At 45.6% G+C, this 19,787-nt stretch overlaps 1 protein-coding gene across 4 annotated transcripts in view; it reads left to right on the top strand.

Moving 5' to 3' along the window:
- The window catches only part of LOC128699220 (apolipoprotein D), a 141,414-nt gene that overhangs the window by 54,985 nt on the left and 66,642 nt on the right, over positions 1-19,787 (top strand). For 2 of the 4 annotated variants that reach the window (XM_070096557.1, XM_070096558.1), the window contains exon 1: positions 5,026-5,230. The exons of the other annotated variants lie outside the window; for them this stretch is intronic. The gene's annotated coding sequence lies outside the window, so the exon portion shown is untranslated. Of the gene's footprint in view, positions 1-5,025; positions 5,231-19,787 lie in introns of those variants that run through there. 4 annotated transcript variants of the gene reach the window in all.

The raw sequence follows: 19,787 nt of genomic DNA on the forward strand, positions 1-19,787 counted from the left end.
TTTACCCATCCAGTTGACTTTCAAAAGTCTGAGAAAATTGTCACGCAGGTCTATGGGTGAGAGAAATATAATGAGAAAAGCTTCATAAAAAACAGTTTTGATTTTAATATGAATATTGGTTTAGGATTATACAAATTAGATACATGTGCAACATCTGGGTATCTTTATAGTAGACGTTTCACCAACCAGTGGATTTATCAATACAAATTCAAGGACATAACTGGAAGACAGTAGAACTATATACAAAAGATGAGGTAATCAGTCCCTCAGCCTTGGAGTTGGTGAAGAGTATTGACTACGGTCCCCTCCCTACCTGATGCCGGTTTTCTTTTTTGTGCCAGCCTTCCATCTAGAGATGGCCCAGTTTTTGACTTCTTCCGTTTACCGACAGACTTGCCTGTGTAGATTTCTGTTATGGAGAGTGTGATGTCAAATACTTTCTTCAAGCCTAGCAGTAGCAGCCTCTCGGCAACGAAAGCCAAACTAAGACTGATTTGAAGGCTTCGTCCTGTACTGCTGGGAGGGTTGTATTTGTGATAAAGAATAAAGATATGTTCACTTACGGCATACACTTGGCTATCAACATCACCTTGAAGAAGAACATTCGAATCGGAGATGGCGAGCTCCGAGCAGAGGGACGACCAGTTTCCTCTTCCAACAACTAGGTTGAGTATTGATTCTTGTTCTCGTTCTGTCAGAATCTTCATTGTTGTGAAGACAACCTTGTGGTCAGATGATCCAACATAGCCATATAGATCATTCACTACTGGGTCAAAGAAGGAGCCAAAGATGTAAGTTAACAAATTTTTTTCATGTCAAATACTGCAAGAAGGTCATCAGAATCCCTCTGAATCAAATGATGGTTAAGGTCACTAATAATTATAATATTTTGACATTTATGTTGAAGCAGAAAGAAGTTTACATTTCTCATCAGGAAGTTGATTGGGTCTGCTCGCTGCCACTGAGGTCTGAGTCAACACTTCTTAATTTTGCTGGTCTCGTCGTATCCATGAAGTGTAGGCAGCAATTTTAGCCAAATTTTCGGGAATCTTGTTATCCAAAAATGTCTCAGCAACGGCGACCATGTCTTAATGATGAGTATTTACAAAACTGTGCGTGAGCTCCTCAACATTGGTAATAAAGCCTCTAATGTTGGCCGACAGGATACTGATAGACTGGCTCTTCATATTTGTGTTCTGCTTGAGTTGGTGGGTGTGTAAGGTACCAGGTACCTGCCCTTGAGATAGGGAGAACACCGGGGCAGACACTGGGGCGTAGCTCTGTGATCTTGTACAAGGCACAAAACCACCTACTGAGCCGAGATAGAAGTAACTGGGTGGGTGACGTGTGTGTGTTCTCCTGTTCAGAGAGCCTGCTGGTTTGTTGAGAATAAATATCTAAAGAACTAGTGATCCATCTGTCGAGTTCCATTTCGTTACAACAGTGGTCTTCTTGATATCCCTTCTTGTGGCAATAATTTCACGTGGTATCTCACAGACAGTTGTCAGTGGTGTGCCCCCTTTCGTGACAGCGGTAGTACCACCAAAGTGCCTAGGAAGGTGATCTCCTATTTCCTGCACCCCTTGTGTCTCGATGCTGATATAAAGATATTTTATTAATGAAAATAAGATACCAAACATATTAAGCAAATTTCCTAAATTTGCTCGTAACAGATAAGTGAATTGTAGATATGAATTCAGACGTACGCCTGTAACCCTTCTGGGGCCTAGTTCCTAGGTCTTTTGTGTATCCATATGCTTTTGCGCTACCGTCTACAGGATGGATGTGGAGTGCATAATAAACTAGCCACTTCGATGGCAAAATCTAAATCTAATCTGAGTCAGCAACTGATTTCTCTGTATATTCTGCTGCTGGTGAGTCTAATGATTATGTACCTGGTAGTGGATGCTTTCCTGGGGCTGCGTCGGCAGAAGGTGAGACAAGGCTGTGGGTGGCTACCTCTTTCTTCCACAACCTCTTCTTCTTCTTCTTCTTCTTCTTCTTCTTCTCTCTCTCTCTCTCTCTCTCTCTCTTTTCCTTCACTTCCTCCTCCCTTGTCTGCTCCTCCCTCATATCTTCATCTACTCCCTTATTTCCCCCTCACTTATCTCCCCCCTCAATTTGCTCCCCCGCCCCTCTTCCAACACTGGATCCTACTAGACCTCTCTGGTGGTCTCCGCCTTATTCTCCAACACATCCTTTCAGTCTCCAACTCATCCTTCAACACACATACCTCTAACTCATCCTCCAACACACGTCTCCACCTCCACACTTCAACTTGCTCCCCATACCATCACCACCACCATCACCACCACAGTCACCACAACCATCACCACCACCACTATTACCATCACCATCACCATCACCACCACCACCACCACTACCATCACCATCACCACTACCACTACCATCACCATCACTATCACCACCACCACTACTATTACCATCACCACCACCACTACTATCACCATCACCACCAACACTACTCTCACCATCACCACCACCACTGCCTTCACCACCACCACTGCCATCACCACCACAACTACCAGCAACAGCTTTAATGGCTGTTGCTGACTCGAAGAGAAAACAGAGTTGGTGTCTGTGTGATGCTCAGAGAGGTCATTGCGAAGGAACAGCAAGCGTGTATTCTTACGATACAGCATTGACGTGTATTACTGCGTAAAAGAATATGAATATACTATATTATGTCTTCCAGATTTCTCTCTCTCTCTCTCTCTCTCTCTCTCTCTCTCTCTCTCTCTCTCTCTCTCTCTCTCTCTCTCTCTCTCTCTCTCTCTCTCTCTCTCTCTCTCTCTCTCTCTCTCTCTCTTTCCTTAACTCGTTTCTCTCTGCCTCTCCTATTCATAATTATCATTGTTCCGGTTTGGGATAATGGAGATATCCTCATGCGAATTTAATTTCTTCTGGATATCAGACAGGGTGTTTTGAGAGTTAGTACTTGTAACAGGACTTCCAGCTATACTGGAACGAAACCCTTGAAGCTGCCGTAGATGACGAATCTTGAACGGAATGCTGGACGATATTCTCGGTGCTATACTGAAGACTTTCTGCTAACCCTGACTGATTTTAAATTTATGTATGTATTGTAACTCACCCTGTTTGATGGAAATATTAATAATTTATCCAATTTTACCAAATAAAAACAATCGTTCTCTCTACCACCATTCACCCTCTCTACTCCTGTTACACGCCCCTTTCCACCCTCACCACTCCTGCTACACGCCCCTTTCCACCCTCACTACTCCTGCTGCACGCCCTCCTCCACCCTCACCACTCCTGCTGCACGCCCTCCTCCACCCTCACCACTCCTGCTACACGCCCCTTTCCACCCTCACCACTCCTGCTACACGCCCCTTTCCACCCTCACCACTCCTGCTGCACGCCCTCCTCCACCCTCACCACTCCTGCTACACGCCCCTTTCCACCCTCACCACTCCTGCTGCACGCCCTCCTCCACCCTCACCACTCCTGCTGCACGCCCTCCTCCACACTCACCACTCCTGCTGCACGCCCTCCTCCACCCTCACCACTCCTGCTATACGCCCTCCTCCACCCTCACCACTCCTGCTGCACGCCCTCCTTCACCCTCACCACTCCTGCTGCACGCCCTCCTCCACCCTCACCACTCCTGCTGCACGCCCTCCTCCACCCTCACCACTCCTGCTTCACGCCCTCCTCCACCCTCACCACTCCTGCTGCACGCCCTCCTCCACCCTCACCACTCCTGCTGCACGCCCTCCTCCACCCTCACCACTCCTGCTGCACGCCCTCCTCCACCCTCACCACTCCTGCTGCACGCCCTCCTCCACCCTCACCACTCCTGCTGCACGCCCTCCTCCACCCTCACCACTCCTGCTGCACGCCCTCCTCCACCCTTACCACTCCTGCTGCACGCCCTCCTCCACCCTCACCACTCCTGCTGCACGCCCTCCTCCACCCTCACCACTCCTGCTGCACGCCCTCCTTCACCCTCACCACTCCTGCTGCACGCCCTCCTCCACCCTCACCACTCCTGCTGCACGCCCTCCTCCACCCTCACCACTCCTGCTGCACGCCCTCCTCCACCCTCACCACTCCTGCTGCACGCCCTCCTCCACCCTCACCACTCCTGCTGCACGCCCTCCTCCACCCTCACCACTCCTGCTGCACGCCCTCCTCCACCCTCACCACTCCTGCTATACGCCCTCCTCCACCCTCACCACTCCTGCTGCACGCCCTCCTCCACCCTCACCACTCCTGCTGCACGCCCTCCTTCACCCTCACCACTCCTGCTGCACGCCCTCCTCCACCCTCACCACTCCTGCTGCACGCCCTCCTCCACCCTCACCACTCCTGCTTCACGCCCTCCTCCACCCTCACCACTCCTGCTGCACGCCCTCCTCCACCCTCACCACTCCTGCTGCACGCCCTCCTCCACCCTCACCACTCCTGCTGCACGCCCTCCTCCACCCTCACCACTCCTGCTGCACGCCCTCCTCCACCCTCACCACTCCTGCTGCACGCCCTCCTCCACCCTCACCACTCCTGCTGCACGCCCTCCTCCACCCTTACCACTCCTGCTGCACGCCCTCCTCCACCCTCACCACTCCTGCTGCACGCCCTCCTCCACCCTCACCACTCCTGCTGCACGCCCTCCTTCACCCTCACCACTCCTGCTGCACGCCCTCCTCCACCCTCACCACTCCTGCTGCACGCCCTCCTCCACCCTCACCACTCCTGCTGCACGCCCTCCTCCACCCTCACCACTCCTGCTGCACGCCCTCCTCCACCCTTACCACTCCTGCTAGGCGCACTTTTCAGCAAAACCAGAACCTCATGTACCACAACCTCTCGCAAGCCTGCCACAACTTCCCCAACCCCCCTATCTCCAACACCTCAAGCAACCGTCCCTCCCTCAAGAACCACTCTCCCCACCCTGCCACTCCCACTTTACCCCTGGTGGTCAAGCAACACACATCAGCAGTAGACTGGTAGGTTGCGTCTTGCGACAGGGTCACACTCTCTTGGCTCTTGGCTTGCCAGCCAGTTGAAATTCTCATCGTCTGTGCTTCTGTGTCTCTCCTAACCTGCACCTCTCATCCTCACCAGAACATACACACTGACTCATACAACTCGTAAAGCAAAGCTGCACACACATTGGACTCATGTGACTACCAGTGCGATTATATAGAGAGGATTATTGTATTCAACCAAAGCTTAATTAACTAAGGTAAGCTGATTTTTTTGTTACTATAGTTTGTAAGATCATATGAAGGATGGTTAAACTGGGGAGGGGAATGAGTAATAACAACAACAACAGCAACAACAACAACAGTAATAATAACCTTGTTATTCCCTTGTTAGTCCCTTGTTATTCAGAGCATTTCAGACAAATTAGGTTAATTTTGTTCCCGATCGTGGAGAAAATCGCCTATACAATTCTCAACAATGCCTCAGGAAAGGACAAATCTCTTCTTGCGGTGACGAGATTTCCTTTTAGTTGTTCCTAGTTCATCCTTGGGCACTCGGATCGACCCACAGGCCATTTGGATTGGCGTAGCTCTTCGCCTAGCCACCCCACATACTCACCGAATATAGGTTTATTTGTGGCAGGCGTCAGCCGATCAATTTGGAATAACATGGTCTTCTCTGTCATAAACCAGAAGGGAAGTATGCCAGACATGAGGAGTTCAGTGACATCATCAAGAGAAGTCTCGCCACAGTTCGTTGCCCAGCAGAACGGCAACCTTAGGTACTTAGTTCTGACAGAAACCAAAAGCGTCCAGATGGAGTCACTGTGCTACCCTGGAAGGATAGTGAGAAGATTGCATGGGACTACACCTGTGCCTCTAAGTTGGTTGGTACCTGCTTACCATACTCTGAAACTGAAGGTGGTGGTGTTGTCAGTTTCAGGGAGACCCAAAAGATCAACAAATATAGATGGCTGCCACCATGCTATATCTTTGTCCCAGTAGGGTAGGAAACACCTCAGCGAATAGGGCAAATGTGCTCTGAGATTTCTTAAAGATTTAGGTGAAAAACTCACAACGAAAACCATGGACCCCAGAGCAGCCAGCTTCCTCCTTCAGAGACTCAGTGTTGCGATCCAGAGGGAAAATGCGTGCAGCATTCTGGGTACACGATCCATCGCCAGGAAGCTGGATGAGGTATCTGAGATGTCATTTATGTTGAATATTGAGACAAATATGCAACATATGGGAATCTTTAGTGAAGAAACGTTTCGCCACACAGTGGCTTCATCAGTCCAATACAAAGTAGAAAGGTGTAAGGAGAGGAGGAGTTTGAGATAATCAGACTGATTACCTCAAATTCCTCCTCTACTTACACCTTTCTGCTTTGTATTGGACTGATGAAGCCACTGTGTGGCGAAGCGTTTCTTCAATAAAGATTCCCATATGTTGCATATGTGTTTCAATCTTCAACTTGTCGGTTTTCAAAACCATTTATCAGGTCATTTATGTTATTCTCCTTCCCATTGTACCTTTTCAATACACACACACACACACACACACACACACACACACACACACACACACATATATATATATATATATATATATATATATATATATATATATATATATATATATATATATATATATATATATATATATATATATATATATATATATATATATATATATGCAAAACAACCACTCTGAAAAAATAGAGAAATTCCAAGCGCTTTCGTGACTACTCACATTATCAAGGAACTATAGTTCCTTGATAATGTGAGTAGTCACGAAAGCGCTTGGAATTTCTCTATTTTTTCAGAGTGGTTGTTTTGCATATTCCGAAATCACCTGTTTACTGTGATCTTATTGCATATATATATATATATATATATATATATATATATATATATATATATATATATATATATATATATATATATATATATATATATATATATATACGTATATATATATATATATATATATATATATATATATATATATATATATATATATATATATATATATATATATACGTATTATATATATATATATATATATATATATATATATATATGTGTGTGTGTGTGTGTGTTTGTTTATTTATTTATTTATTTATTAACACATCGGCCGAGTTACCCGAAAAAGGAGAAACACTCATAATTATTCACTCCATCACTGTCTTGCCACAGACGCACTTACACTACAGTTAAAAAGTGCAACATATCTCGACCCTTCCTTCAGAGTGCAGGCACTATACTTTCTACTTCCAGGGCATATATCCGGCTAACCGGTTTCCCTGAATCTCTTCATAATGTTACTTTGCTCACGTCAAGTCATAAAATTTATTTGCCTCCACTCGCATCTAAAACGCTCACGCATGCTTGCTGGAAGTCTAAGTCCCTTACACAAAACCTCCTTTATCCCCTCCCTTAAACTATTCCTAGGAGGACCCCCTACTCTGCCTCCCTTTCACTACACATTTATGTGCCCTCCAAGTCATTCTGTTTCGTTCCATCCTTTCGGTATGTCTGAAAACACCTCAGCAGCCCTTCCTCAGTCTTCTTGACAATACTTTTAGCTACCCTGTACCTCCTTTTGATCTCCAATTCTCTGCATAATATTCATACCACGCATTGACCTCAGACACGACATCTTCACTGCCTCCAGCCTTTTCCCTGTTGCAACATTCACCACCCATGCTTCACACCCATATAAGAGCATTGGTACCACTATACTCTCAAACATTCCCTTCTTTGCTTCCATGGATAATATTCTTTGTATCTACAGACTCCTCAGTGATCTACTCACCCTTTCCCCCCCCTCATCAATTTTATGGTTCACCTCCTCCTTCTGCTGACAAATCATCTCCCAAATATATGAATACATTCACTTCCTTCATACTCCTTCCCTCCAATCTGATATCCAATCAGACGTGTACTTAGCACAGTGGTGACGTGTACTTAGCTCTGTGAAGTTCTGTCCAGTGTGTTCTCCGTGAATCTGCACAAGATGTCCTCTCTTGAGCAACTGTACCAGCAGCTGAAAGAGAAGCTTAGGGTTGCTAAGCTTGAGATAAGGCGACTGACGGAGGAAAACAAGAGGATTCGAAGTAATCCTCCTGTTGTGAGTCCTCAGGTCAAGAGAGGAACTTGGTCAGTAGCCGGCCAACATGGAACAAAGCTGAAAATCAAGAAGTCTGTTAGAGTGGCGGAAACAACTAAGATCCAGAAGATTGCTGTGGAGACTTCCAACCCATTTTCTGTGTTACCAGACGAATGTGGATTGTCTACTGTGAACGTCACAACGAGCACCAAGGGAGCATTGGCAGACGTGAGTGAGACATCCCTTGATACCCCAATGAAGACCATCAAGAACGTCACGACAAATTCCACAAATGAAGGTAAGAACATTGTTTTAGTTGGAGACAGTCAGGTTAAGTTTATGGATAGGGCCTTTTGTCTAAGGGACAGGAAGAGGAGGCACAGGATGTTTTCCTGGGGCTGGGATGGGGGATGTTGTTAGCCGTCTGGACGACATCGTGAAAGGTAATGGGAGCAATCCTATTATCTGCCTCAGTGCGGGAGGCAACGATGTTGGCAGACGTAGGAGTGAGGACCTGATTAGCAAGTATAGGTCAGCAATAGAGATAATTAGGAAGAAGGGTGGGAACCCTGTTATATGTGGTATTTTTGCCAGGGAGAGGAGTTGGAAACGAATGGTTGTCCAGGGCAATTGGTGTCAATTGCTGGCTGGACAAATACTGTAAGGAATATGCGGTAACATTCATTGACAACTGGGACCTCTTTTATGGCAGAAATGACATGTATGCCAGGGATGGGGTTCACTTATCTAGGTCTGGGGTGGGGGCACTGGCAACGGCAGTGGAGGGAGCTGTTAGGTCTTTAAATTAGGAATGGATAGTGGTATGGGTTTTGGCGTGAATACAGTGAAGTCCCAGTGTAGTAATACTATGAGTTCTAGGGGAACTAGTAATAGGCAGAATAAGGTGGATATTGGAAAGCCAATGGCACTAGGCGACAAGGACAGTAATAGGTTTAGTGAAAGAACAGATATGAGCAGGAAGGGTAAAGAGAAAGGAGGGTCTTTAAAATTATATTATGCTAATTGCCGTAGTGCTAGGAATAAGTTGGATGAGTTGAGATTAGTTGCTAGTGCAGGTAACATTGATGTATTTGCAATCACTGAGACATGGTTTAATTCCAATAGTCGGGACATGCCTTCGGAGTGTCACATTCAGGGTTTTAAATTGTTCCAAGTAGATAGAAATATCGGTAAGGGAGGTGGGGTGGCACTGTATGTCCGAGATCACTTGAACTGTTGCATAAAAATGGGTATTAAATCTGAGGTGTTGATAAATTAGACACATGTGCAACTCTTGGGTATCTTTATTGAGGAAACGTTTCGCCACACAGTGGCTTCATCAGTCCATACAAAGGAGAATCTTGAAGAACAGGAGGAGAACGAGGTAATCAGTCCCTCAACCTTGAGTCGATGTGGTCAGTCCATCAATCTTGAATAGAATACGGCATACGTGCGGAGAAGGAGCTTATAAACCGTAGGCAGGAGAGGTGCAGCAGTCATAGGTGGTGTCACATTTGTTCAATGTGGAAGGAGGTCGTGCCCAAGAATCAGGCAAGTGACTGACCACATCGACTCAAGGTTGAGGGACTGATTACCTCGTTCTCCTCCTGTTCTTCAAGATTCTCCTTCGTATGGACTGATGTGTGGCGAAACGTTTCCTCAATAAAGATACCCAAGAATTGCACATGTGTCTAATTTATCAACATGTCAGTTCTCTGAACCATTCATCTACAATCCTGTCAGACACTGCAACTTCTTGGGATCTTAATACTTGGGAATTCTTCACTTGCCTGATTCTTGGGCACGACCTACTTCCACATTGATGCAGTTTAATATAGACAAATGCAAAGTTCTAAATGTTGGACAGGACAATAACCATGCCACATATAAACTAAATAATGTAGATCTTAATATTACGGATTGCGAAAAAGATTTAGGAGTTCTGGTTAGCAGTAATCTGGTACAAACCTTGGTAATAAATACCGACAAGTTGGTTTAGAAAGACACGTAAGCAAACACTATAACATATTTATTAGAAAACGTTTCGGTCCTGGGACCTTGATCACTTCTAACATACAGAGGTATGTATAATGTTCGCCAAGACCGTAGTCCTGGCACGGGTCTCAATCTTGCGATGACCCGTCTAACATACAGAGGAAAGCAAAGCAAACAAGTTTAGGTAAGATCCCAATGGGATGAGCGGGGAAGACGGGACAGATGAAGAATAGCTCTGGAGAGGAGTGTTCTTAGTAAGAGAAATAGAGCCAGGGCTTAACCCAGCAGCTAAGGCGATCGTGGGGCAGACTTGAGAACAGGAATAGCAGGGACTGTTGCATTGAACTTGTGGTAGTTGAAGTCTTGAATCTTGAGTAGCTGGCAGCAGGCTAGGTCACATCAGAGGGTAGAACACATATGGGAGTTATAGGAGTAACTGAGGAGGCAGGTTAGCAATGGAGCCATTTTCGAACTTTTTGAAGCTGCTTCTAGATAGGTGGTATAATTTAGCCTTGTTGCTGAAGGTGAAACGTAGAGGCTTGATGAACTCAAGAACTTGGGTGAGTGTGAAGTGAAGAGGTGATTCACAGGCATACTTGACTGTTCCAGCACCAAGGCTTTTGTAGAGTTCAGTACAAGTCATGGTGTCAGTATTTGAAGAAGTGTAAAAGGTAAGGTTTTCCCATGAGGGTTTACTGGAGTCGTCGTTATCTTCCTCTTCTGGAGTGAATTCACTGGGAGAATCTACAATGGTGGTAGCAGGTGACTGAGGGTCGACAGGAGCAGCTGTGAGGTGTAATGGTTGTGTAACAGCAGGCTGGGAGAGGTGGGAGACGGTGGCTGAGGCAACTTGATCAACGTTGTCAGCGGTGGAAGTGGTTATAGAAGTTACAGGAGCAGTTGCTTGGGCAGGAGACAGGTCTGCAGGTGCAGTAAAGTTCATGACGTTGGGAAGGATCTTGAGGATGTCTTCTGAAGGTGTCGAGTCCGGAAAATTGAAGGCAGGCATGTTGTTCAGACGGAATAGTTCGTTAATAGTGGTGTTGAAAGTACCGGGGTTTGCTGCGTTTGCAAGGTGTGCATACACCATGCAGTACAGCACCTTGGAGGGAGCACCGTCGGGGAGTGGAAAGAGGGAGTTGCTGGGCGATGGTGCCTGTAGATTAGCGTGTAGAGTCTTGATGGCGTCGGTTTGTGGTTTGGTTATTGCAGCATATGTCGGTGAATTGGAGGTGTTCTTCAGAACTTTAGTTTTCTTCAATATGATTTCTTTCCTGAGTGGGCACTTAGCTGCAAGGGTATGATGATTACCCTTGCAGTTAAGACATGTTGGTGCTGTAGTAATGGTGCAGGATCTGAAATCGTGTCCATCATTCCCACATTTTGAACAAAACTTCTTATTCTTGATGGGGCAGTCCTTGGTGGTGTGATTATAGGAGTAGCAGGTCCAGCAGTGGGAGATGTATGTGAAACGTTCTTGTTCTATATGACTAGGGTGAATGTGGTAATATGAGATGGCCAGACCGTCAGAGAGAGCTTGGGCAGCCATGGAGATGTCTGAGAATGTAATCTTTAGCATAGATGCGACGTTGGGGATCTTTGAGATGCTGTCTACCGAGGCCCACGTGTTTTGTTCCTCAATAGATGTCTTCAGTGCTTCAGTAGAGAGAGAGGTGACGATATTGTCCAGTCTTTTCACAAAGACCGAACGTTTCGACTTCAAGAATGGAGACGGGGATAGAGTGAATTGTTGTGTTTGTAGGGTCCTGATTGAAGAGTCGTCCATTAGTTTTAGTGCTTCCGTGTCGTCTGTGCAGACGACAATGAAGGAGTCTTTCAGAGAGTGGATTGCCGTAAATTTGACCTCCAGGCGGGTCCTAACGACGGTAGCTAAAGCTAACTTCGAGGAGTCATTTATTGCACCATTCACAGGCTTGATTTTCACACGATTCGAAAGCATTGTGAAAAGGATATCACGTTTGTAGAATATAAATTCTACACCCCGACGGGGTCGAAGAGAGGCTTCTTGCGGTGTAGAGCAACTGTATGATCGGACTGACCGAGCATACAGAGGTAGAAAGACATTATATATATAGGCAGAGAGTGAGATGTGACGCACGTGACCTGAGGAATGTCATAAGAACATAAGAATGGAGGAACACTGTAGAAGGCCTACTGGCTCATGCGAGGCAGGTCTTTATCAAAACAACCTCTACCTATGATGAGGACGGGTAGACGATGAAATCATGTGACTCCTGTGTTGTTGGGTTGGTGTTGCTTAAGTATCATGTATGCCAATGTTTTTGAAATTTTGTAGTTTCCAGTGTTGCGTTCTATAGTGTCGGTGACGGCGATTAGTGAGGCTTCTAGGCACGTGCGTCACATCTCACTCTCTGCCTATATATATAATGTCTTTCTACCTCTGTATGTTAGAAGTGATCAAGGTCCCAGGACCGAAACGTTTTCTAATAAATATGTTATAGTGTTTGCTTACGTGTCTTTCTAAACCAGCAGTAATCTGAAACCAAGACAACAGTGCATAAGTGTTCGCAATAAAGCTAATAGAATCCTTGGCTTCATATCAAGAAGCATAAATAATAGGAGTCCTCAGGTTGTTCTTCAACTCTATACATCCTTGGTTAGGCCTCATTTAGATTATGCTGGTAGGTAAGACACATAGGCAACAGTTAGGCAACTTTATTCCGAAACGTATCGCCTACACAGTAGGCTTCTTCAGTCGAATACAGAAAGTAGGCAGGAACATTAGAGATGTGAAGACGATGTAATCAGTCCATCACTCTTGAAGTCGTAGAATTTTGAGGTTGTCAGTCCCTCAGCCTGGAGAAGTTCAGTTCCATAGTCAGGAACTATCTTAAAACCGTAGACAGGTGAGGGGCAGCAGTCGTAGGTGGTCTCACATTTGTCCAATGTGGAAGTAGGTAGTGCCCAGGGGTTAGGCAAGTGAAGAATTCCCAAGTATTAAGATCCCAAGAAGGCAATATAAACACAAATGCAGTATAATGTGATCCTTTGCACAGATCTGTTTGTGACTTGAAAGAGCCCACTGTGTGGGCGAAACGTTGTCAATAAAGGATCACATTATACTGCATTTGTGTTTATATTTCCATTGAGTCGGTATTTTATGCCATTTATTACCATCCAAGATCCCAAGAAGTTGCAGTGTCTGACAGGATTGTAGATGAATGGTTCAGAGAACCGACATGTTGTTGAATTAGACACGTGCAACTCTTGGGTATGAAAATAAATGGTATAAAATACCGACACTATGGAAACATAAACACATATGCAGTTTAATGTGATCCTTTATTGACAACGTTTCGCCCACACAGTGGGCTCTTTCAAGTCACAAACAGATCTGTGCAAGACAGGTATGCAATACCGACAAGATGAAAGTTAAGACACTTGTGCAACATATGGTTATCTTTATTGTAGACGTTTCGCCATCCAGTGGCTTTATCAATACAGATTCTTTGGACATAATAAGAAAACTGAAGAACTATATACAAAAGATGAGGTAATCAGTCCCTCAGCCTTGGAGGTGGTGTTTAGAGCACCGTGGTAGTAGAGATTCTGAAGCAGAGGCAAGGAGACTGGCGCTTATATAGGCGTCAGTGAGTAGGGACGTGTAGCAGACGAGGGCATAGTCACTGGCAGGCGGGATTCCCCAGTGGAAGTAGGTCCTTCCCAAAATGATGGGTTAGTTGTAGTGGCCGTGAAGAAGGTCTTGTAGATGTCCTCTGAACCAAGATTCCAGTCTCCTTGCCTCTGCTTCAGAATCTCTACGACCACGGTGCTCTAAACACCACCTCCAAGGCTGAGAGACTGATTACCTCATCTTTTGTATATAGTTCTTCAGTTTTCTTATTATGTTCAAAGAATCTGTATTGATAAAGCCACTGGATGGCGAAACGTCTACAATAAAGATAACCAGATGTTGCACAAGTGTCTTAACTTTCATCAAAGTATAAGATACTGAACCAACATTCACATCCTGGAAAGTGCTGTACATAGCACTTGAGTTGCACAGAAATGTTTAACTCAAGTATCGACGAGTTGATTTTGTCAAACAGTGCACTGCTGCGGAAATGCCTGGAGTGAATCTAGCAGAATGCATTCGGGCGGCGATTCAATCGGATGAAACATACTGAGAAAGGAATCAGTGTAGATTCGGTCAGCCTTCTGCTGAATGTGAGTGGGCAAGCTACCACCTCACTAGCGAACTAATAAATGTATTTGAACGACGACTGAGATTAGTCAATCAGTTGTGATACCATAGTGCTATTGTGCGTATTGACATTATAAAAGACTACAGACAGCAAGCCTGATCCGACAAATGGCTCCTGGAGTTTAACTCCACCTAGTGCAAAGTCATGAAGCTTGGAAATGGACAAAGACCGCAGACGGAATACGGGCTGCAAACCTCACTCAAGGAAAAGGATCTTGGAGTCAGCATCATACCCAGCACATCTGAGGTGCACATCAGTCAAATAACTACTGCGGCATATGGGTGCTTTTCAAACTTAAGAATATCGTTTCGAAATCTAAGTAATGAGTCATTTTCGACACTGTACACTATGCAGGTCAGGCCCATACTGGAGTATGCAGCACCAGTATGGAACCCACACCTGGTCAAATACGTCAAGAAATTGGAGAAAGTGTAAAAGTTTGGAACACGACTGGTACTGGAGATAAGAGTATGTCCTACGAGGAGAGGTTATGGGAAATCAGTGTCATAACGCTGGAGGACAGGAGGGATAGGAAGGACAGGATAATGACGTATAAAGTATTGACGAGAATTGAGAATGTGGACAGAGCCAGATTGTTTTAGAGACGGGATACAGAAACAAAGAGACACAACTGGAAGTTGAAAACTCAGATGAATCATGGGGATGTTAGGAAGTATTTCTTCAGCTTTAGAGGTACAACAAAGGTCTTGGAGCAGGCAGAGTGTGGACATATTAGCGACCAGCAAAGAGGCGGGGTCAGGAGCTGTTAATCGACCCCTGCAACCACAAATAGGTGAGTACCCGCACGCAGACACACGCACCCCAAGCTAACCTTTTACGACTAGACACAGAATTGGTGTTGGGTACACTTGCCCCTTGAGGGAGGAGGGGTCGGGGTGCGGGCACTTGGGTCCCTGAGGTAGCTGGGCATCTCTGTCCGCGGGTGTGCGCAAGCGCGCGTTTACTCACCTGCATGTACTCACCTATTTGTACTCACCTGTTTGTGGCTGCAGGGGTCAACTCACAGTTCCTGGCCCTGCCTCTTCGCTGGTCATTACTAGGTCCACTCTCTCCCTGCTCCAGGAGCTTTATCGTACCTCATCTTAAAGCTATGTATGGTTGCTGTCTCCACTACATCACTCTCCAGATTATTCCATTTCCTGACAACTCTATGACTGAAAAAATACTTCCTAACATTTCTGTGATTCATCTGAGCTTTCAGCTTCCAGTTGTGTCCCCTTGTTGCCATGTCCCACCTCTGGAACATCCTGTTCCTATCCACCATATCAATTCCTCTCATTATTTTATTTGTCGTTATCACGTCCCCCCCCCCCCATCTCTCCTGTCCTCTAGTGTCGTCGTGTTGATTTACCCTTAGCTCCAGCACTAGTTTTGTTGCAAACTTTTGCACTTTCTTTAATTTATTGAAGTGCTTGACCAGATGTGGGCTTGACATACACGATGGACGTGTACAGAGTCTTGAATGATTCCTTACTCAGGTGTCGAAACGCTGTTCTTATGTTTGCCAGACGCCCCTGTGTTGCAGCAGTTATTTGGTGCCTTGGGAGATGTGCTCGGTATTATACTCACCCCAAGATCCTTTTCCTTGAGTGAAGTTTGCAGTCTTTCACTCCCTAGCCTGTACTCTGTCTGCGGTTTTGTTTCACCTCCAATCATCATGACTTTGCATTTTGTGGGGTTAAACTCCTGGAGCCAGTTGTTGGACAAGGCTTGTAGCCTGTCCCAATTCCTTTGTAGTCCCACCTGATCTTCATTCCCTTGAATTCTCCGCATTAGCTTCACATCATGCATTCATGTATGTGTGTGTGTTTGTACTCACTGAGCTGTATGCACCAAGCTGTGTTTGCGAGGGTTGAGACTCAGTTCCTGGCTCGTGTGCTAGACTAATTTGATCGGCTTCACTGATTTCTGGCATCTTTATCATTATCATATCTATTATTGAAGCTGTGCATTGAGTTTGTCTAAAGAAATACTTCTTTACAGCAGTATGATTCATCTGTTTCTACGGCTTCAACCTGTGCTCCCTTCATCCTGGTCCTCTTAATTCAATCTGTCTTTATCTTCCATATAAACTCCCCTTAAGATTTTGTATATCGTACATGTCTTCAACTGTCCTCGACACGAAGATGGGCAGACTCAGTACCTTCAACCTCTCCTCACAGAGCATTCCTCTGAGTTCTGGTATTAGCCTGACTGCAAACCTTTGAGCCTTTTCGAGTTTCTTCACGTGTTTCACAAGGTGTCTGCGCCATGCTGGGACCTCATGCTCTATGATAGGCCTAACATATGTTGCGCATAAGGTTCTGACGGATTAAATAACAAAAAGGCACAATACCGTGACCTGAACAATATACAAATAACCCGCACAAAGGAGATAGGATCAAAACGTCGTCGCAAGCTCCTCTCTCGTTTTTGCGGGTTATACATGGAGTTTACCTGGAGAGAGTTCCGGGGGTCAACGCCCCCGCGGCCCGGTCTGTGACCAGGCCTCCTGGTGGATCAGAGCCTGATCAACCAGGCTGTTGCTGCTGGCTGCACGCAAACCAACGTACGAGCCACAGCCCGGCTGGTCAGGAACCGACTTTAGGTGCTTGTCCAGTGCAAGCTTGAAGACTGCCAGGGGTCTGTTGGTAATCCCCCTTATGTATGCTGGGAGGCAGTTGAACAGTCTCGGGCCCCTGACACTTATTGTATGGTCTCTTAACGTGCTAGTGACACCCCTGCTTTTCATTGGGGGGATGTTGCATCGTCTGCCAAGTCTTTTGCTTTCGTAGTGAGTGATTTTCGTGTGCAAGTTCGGTACTAGTCCCTCTAGGATTTTCCAGGTGTATATAATCATGTATCTCTCCCGCCTGCGTTCCAGGGAGTACAGGTTCAGGAACCTCAAGCGCTCCCAGTAATTGAGGTGTTTTATCTCCGTTATGCGCGCCGTGAAGGTTCTCTGTACATTTTCTAGGTCAGCAATTTCACCTGCCTTGAAAGGTGCTGTTAGTGTGCAGCAATGTTCCAGCCTAGATAGAACAAGTGACCTGAAGAGTGTCATCATGGGCTTGGCCTCCCTAGTTTTGAAGGTTCTCATTATCCATCCTGTCATTTTTCTAGCAGATGCGATTGATACAATGTTATGGTCCTTGAAGGTGAGATCCTTCGACATGATCACTCCCAGGTCTTTGACGTTGGTGTTTCGCTCTATTTTGTGGCCAGAATTTGTTTTGTACTCTGATGAAGATTTAATTTCCTCGTGTTTACCATATCTGAGTAATTGAAATTTCTCATCGTTGAACTTCATATTGTTTTCTGCAGCCCACTGAAAGATTTGGTTGATGTCCGCCAGGAGCCTTGCAGTGTCTGCAATGGAAGACACTGTCATGCAGATTCGGGTGTCATCTGCAAAGGAAGACACGGTGCTGTGGCTGACATCCTTGTCTATGTCGGATATGAGGATGAGGAACAAGATGGGAGCGAGTACTGTGCCTTGTGGAACAGAGCTTTTCACCGTAGCTGCCTCGGACTTTACTCTGTTGACGACTACTCTCTGTGTTCTGTTAGTGAGGAAATTATAGATTGTTCTGAAGGATTCTTTGTAGAAGCTCGTGAATGCTGTTCTTTGCCTTGCATTTGCCGTTGAGGTTGTACGGTTTATGTTTAATTCTGGCGATGTTTGGCATTATGTTTACTCTCAGGTCTTTTCCACTCTCTCTCTCCCTCTCTCTGTCTCTCTCTCTCTCTCTCTCTCTCTCTCTCTCTCTCTCTCTCTCTCTCTCTCTCTCTCTCTCCACCTATGCTGTATCCAGTATCTGATCTAATGTTTCATTTGGCTGAACTGAACTCGAGATGCCACTTGTTTGACCACATCTTCAGTCTGTTGAGGTTTTTCTGGAGTTTATCATTATCATCTCCATCTCCTGTTCTCATTCTTTCTCACGAATTTTACGTCGTCAGGAAAAAGTGACACAAGGACGCGGTTTCCTCTGGCAGGTTGTTCATGAGTGTTACAAACAGTAATGGTCCCAGTGGCTCTCCTTGAGCAACTCTAGTTATTACTCTCTTCCACTACTATATATCATCCTTTACTGTTAAAATAATCAATAGATTCATTCAGTGGTTATAATCATAACCTTAATTTTTAAAGGGGGTGGAGGGGTAAGCCAGCGGAAGGCCTCGGTCAGATGACCAAAAGCTCCAGCTGCGGGTTATCAGATGACCAAGACCCCCGTCAGGAAATACTTGTCCTGTTTCCTGACAAACCTAACCTTACCTAACCTAACCTAACCTAACCTAACCTAACCTAACCTAACCTAACCTAACTTAACCTAACTTAACCTTACTGTTATTCTCTGCCTTTTGTCATTTAGTTGCTCCCTGATCCAGGTAACCACTCTGACTTCTAACCTTGCTTGTGCTTCTGTTTTCTGGACTAATATCTAGTGTAGTACTCTTTTAAATGTTTTTAATAGTCAATGAAAACACAGTCCACCCAACTTTGTCTTTCCTGTTTCTTTACTGTCACTCTCGTGGAATTAAAATAATTTCCTGAGACAAGATTTTCCATCCTGTAAATATTCTCCTCACCAAGTGTCCCAGGATCTTCGTTATTATTTTCTCCAAAGCATTACAGTGTGTGTACTCACCTAGTTGTACTCACTTAGTTGTACTCACTTAGTTGTGGTTGCAGGGGTCGATTCACAGCTCCTGGCCCCTCCTCTTCACTGGCCGCTACTAGGTCACTCTTCCTGCTCCATGAGCTTTATCATACATCTTCTTAAAGCTATGTATGGATCCTGCCTCCACTACATAAGTTCCCAGACTATTCCACTTGCTGACAACTCTGTGGCTGAAGAAATGCTTCCTAACATCCCTGTGAGTCATCCGAGTTTTCAACTTCCAACTGTGACTCCATGTTGCTGTGTCTCATCTCTGGAACATCCTGTCTCTGTCCACCTTGTCGATTCCTCTCAGTATTTTATATGTCGTTATCATGTCCCCCCCTATCTTTCCTGTCCTCCAGTGTCGTCAGGTCGATTTCCCTTAACCTCTCCTCGCAGGACATAGGTGTGTGTATGTGTGTGTGTGTGTGTGTGTGTGTGTGTGTGTGTGTGTGTGTGTGTGTGTGTGTGTGTACTCACCTAGTTGTACTCACCTAGTTGAGGTTGCAGGGGTCGAGTCCAAGCTCCTGGCCTCGCCTCGTCAGTGGTCGCTACCAGGTCACTCTCCCTGAACCTTGAGCTTTATCATACCTCTGCTTAAAGCTATGTATGGATCCTGCCTCCACTACATTGCTTCCCAAACTATTCCACTTCCTGACTACTCTGTGGCTGAAAAAATACTTCCTAACATCCCTGTGATTCATCTGTGTCTTCAACTTCCAACTGTGTCCCCTTGTTGCTGTGTCCCATCTCTGGAACATCCTGTCTTTGTCCACTTTGTCAATTCCTCTCAGTAT

The sequence above is a fragment of the Cherax quadricarinatus genome, chromosome 54 (genome assembly GCF_038502225.1).
Source record: "Cherax quadricarinatus isolate ZL_2023a chromosome 54, ASM3850222v1, whole genome shotgun sequence".
NCBI lineage: Eukaryota > Metazoa > Arthropoda > Malacostraca > Decapoda > Parastacidae > Cherax > Cherax quadricarinatus.